The sequence below is a fragment of the Humulus lupulus genome, chromosome 2, assembly GCF_963169125.1.
Source record: "Humulus lupulus chromosome 2, drHumLupu1.1, whole genome shotgun sequence".
NCBI lineage: Eukaryota > Viridiplantae > Streptophyta > Magnoliopsida > Rosales > Cannabaceae > Humulus > Humulus lupulus.
Window position 1 is genome coordinate 267,864,165 of NC_084794.1, and position 3,554 is coordinate 267,867,718.

Consider the following 3,554-nt stretch of genomic DNA (forward strand, 5'->3'; position numbering starts at 1 on the left):
AGTTGCATTTTTTAAGATGAACTAGGCCCAGAACCAAGCCCAAACAGCCCAGGCCCAAGCCTTCAGCAAGTGCCCACGTTGCCACATGGTAGCCTGCCATTCGCCCAGCCAAGTCAAGTCGAGCACAGCTGAGGCCACCTTAGCATGACACGTGTCCGCGTTTTGCACTCCTTCCGAGCCAAGCAAGCCAAGCCGAGTCGAGCCGAAGCTGCCACGCACCTGCCATGCCTGACACGCACCTACCACGCCTAGCCCGCGCCTGCCAGCTGCTGCCATCGTCTGACGCGCCAGCTTGCCAAGCCAACCCAGACACGCCATGCGTCCCACTCGCCTGACAGTTGTTCCCCACGGCCCAACACCAACTTGTCGAGCCAATCAGCACACACCACGTCGCCCTCCTTGTCCCCCACTCCACAAGCAATGGTTTTCCATAGCCCATCTGAGCACGACACGTGTCCCACCTGTCCCATTTTGCATCAGATTTTGAAGCCACTTTCTCCCCTTCCTAATGCACGAAAATACCAATTTTGGAGAATTTTTTTCTATAAATACGGAATCAAAACTAGTGTAACATCATCAGATTTTAGAGTGGAAAAAGATACTTTGTAATTTTGTTTTTTTTTTTATTTCTAGTTTAATTTTGCTTGTTTTAGGTGACAAAAATGAGTGAATTATTTTAGAAATATTAGTGAGGTTAGAGTGTAGTTGTTGTACTACTCATTCTCAATAGTCATATTGATTCTTCTTGTGCTTTATTTCTATATCTCATTAATTATTTTGTTTTTCATCTTCTAATTTATTTTCTAAAATTTTTAGCATCTTTTACATAAAATCAGTCATGTTTTTTTTATATAACTTAGATTGTTAATTTATGGGATATTTGCGGCATAAGTATCCAATGTTTGGGGAAAATAATCAGCATGGACCCAATTTTTTTTAGTGGGTAAAGTATCCAAACATCCTAAAAATGTAATTCCGTCTGTCCCTGTTAGTTGAACTCTCCGTTACATGATGACTGGACAAACACGTGTCACTCCGTGATTGATCCAGCTCATAAATATTTTTAAAAGATCATTTTACTTAATTTTAAAATTTTAAAAATAATTAAAATAATATAAAATTAAAAACAATTAAATAAAAAAAATTAGAAATACATTTCGAAAAGAACATTTCATCTTCCCCTCAACGGCGTAAGCCTTATACCCAACCACCCTTTTCTTCCTCTGCAACTCAGGATCGTTCAAGCTCCAGCTCTTCGAGGTCGACCCAACACTACTTTTAGCTTTCTTGATCTTCGCCTCGTTCGCCGACGGAGGACCCGGTGCCGGAGCCGATGAACCGGCGTAATTGGCGCTGTAGCACCTCAGATCGCGCACTATCTTCACGAGGGAACTGTGATCATCATCATTACAAGGCTAATCAAAAGAATGTAAAAAACAAATTTAGCATTCGAAATTCGTAGATCTCAATCAAAGGAATGAAAGAAGGTAATAGTTGAAGAAACCTTAAGCTTTAACCTTCTTCTCTTCATCCTTGTGGAATGAAAAGTCTTCAGGCTGTGGCACTAATCCTCGTTCATTATAATGGGTCCAAAATTGATAGTTGTGTGCTTGTTATGAAGAAAGAAGAAACATACACAATGAAATCTATTAAAGCTCTTTCTTTCAATGGAAAGAAAAACCACCCTTTTGGCTTCTATATATATATATACATCCAAACTATACAGATGAAGTGATTTAAGTTGAACTTGTTATATACAATGAGGTTTTCAGTTCCTTGGTAGTTTCTGAGCATTACAAAAGGAAGTAAGGTGTGTTGCTTGGACATTGCACTAACATATATGATGCTGTTCACAATATATATATATATATATCAACAACTGAGGCCTTTAAGAAAGTTAAGAATGTGTTCTACAAAAATGTGTCTCGAATGACGCGAGCTAATACTCTAGAAGTTAATCAATTGAGAACTTCTGGAAGTATTGTGGTGGACATGCCTGGCAACACTGGGAGAAGCTCTTGAACAACCCGAGTAATATTCACCCACAAACAGGACAGCAAAAGAAAAATGTGAATTAGTATCGCGTAAGGAACCTCATAAACCAAATGCTGTATAAATATGAAATAAATGTGAAATAAATAGTGGCCTATCCATATATATTTCTTTATTTCTGTTTTCCTGACATCACTGAGATGAAGAGAAGCATTCCAATAAAAAAAAGGAAAAAAAAAGAAGAAGACAGATTTCTAAGATGACACCATTCTGATATGGATAGGGTATTATTGATTGAGAGTACTTTAGTAATTACATCTGATCTAGGTAATAATTTACAGGCTGTTAAATCACAAAGAGTTTTATAATAGAAGAGTTTAACTAAAAGCTAGTAAGTGAAGTACCTCATTTCATGTTTTTGGTATTGAACCAACAGTCAAAAACTCAACAACTTTTTGGACATTGTTCAATATAACTTTGTCTTCTTCAATTATTGTTGGTAGAAGCCCTGTTGGTTTGAATGGTCCGAAAGTAGGAGCCATACTGAAGATAGGGGTAGCATTTCCAAGTCCAAGGAGTGCCATTGTACGAACCAACTGTTCCCTCGTGACTGCTTCGGCATTTACGCCGGTCGTGAAGATAGTGCGCGATCTGAGGTGCTACAGCGCCAATTTCGCTAGTTCATCGGCTCCGACACCGGGTCCTCCGTCGGCGAACGAGGCGAAGATCAAGAAAGCGAAAATCAGTGTTGGGTCGACCTCGAAGAGCTGGAGCTTGAACGATCCTGAGTTGCAGAGGAAGAAAAGGGTGGCTGGGTATAAGGCTTACGCCTTTGAGGGGAAGATGAAAGGTTCTTTTTGAAATGTATTTCTAATTATTTTTAATTTGATATTATTTGAATTATTTTTAAAATTTTAAAATTAATTAAAATGATTTTTTAAAATATTTATGGGCGAATAATAGAGTGCTACGTGTTGGTCCAATCACTATGTAACAGAGCTCAACTACGGTGAAAGAGTACAGTTTTATGATGTTTGTGTATTTTACCCACTAAAAAAAGATTGGATCCATGCCGAGTATTTTTCACAAATATTGGATACTTATACCGTAAATATCCCTTAATTTATTTTAGTATATATGTTATATTGTTGTATGTCACTCTTTGATATATAATATGATATGCAATAAAATTAAGAATTAGATTCAATTTAATCTAAATGATTTAATTTGTACTTTTAACATATACATCTTCCAATTGCAATTAATGATATATAATTGCAACTGTATTTTGAATTAATATCAATATTAGAATAGGTTTTACAGTACTGCATTTATACCTTGTCATGCTCTTAATCTGATCGCTTTCCCTAATTATCATTTTACTTTCACGAAATCTATTTCTTCAATTTTACTTTATTTTTATCTTTTATTTACTAATCAAATCTTTAGTTGTGTTTGTCTCTCTATGAATACGATATAGCCCGATTATTACTCCACCGCTTATGAATTTATTGAGCCATATCAAATACCGAAATCTAACACGGAAGAAAAAAAATCCAGAC

At 36.9% G+C, this 3,554-nt stretch overlaps 1 long non-coding RNA gene across 1 annotated transcript; it reads right to left on the reverse strand.

Moving 5' to 3' along the window:
- Window positions 1-1,016: 1,016 nt before the first annotated feature.
- On the reverse strand, window positions 1,017-2,594 carry LOC133819379 (uncharacterized). Its single transcript, XR_009886329.1, has 3 exons — window positions 2,397-2,594; window positions 1,505-2,017; window positions 1,017-1,392 (listed from the first exon to the last, which is right to left on the reverse strand). It is a non-coding gene; the product is annotated as an uncharacterized LOC133819379 (long non-coding RNA).
- Between the last annotated feature and the right edge of the window lie 960 nt (window positions 2,595-3,554).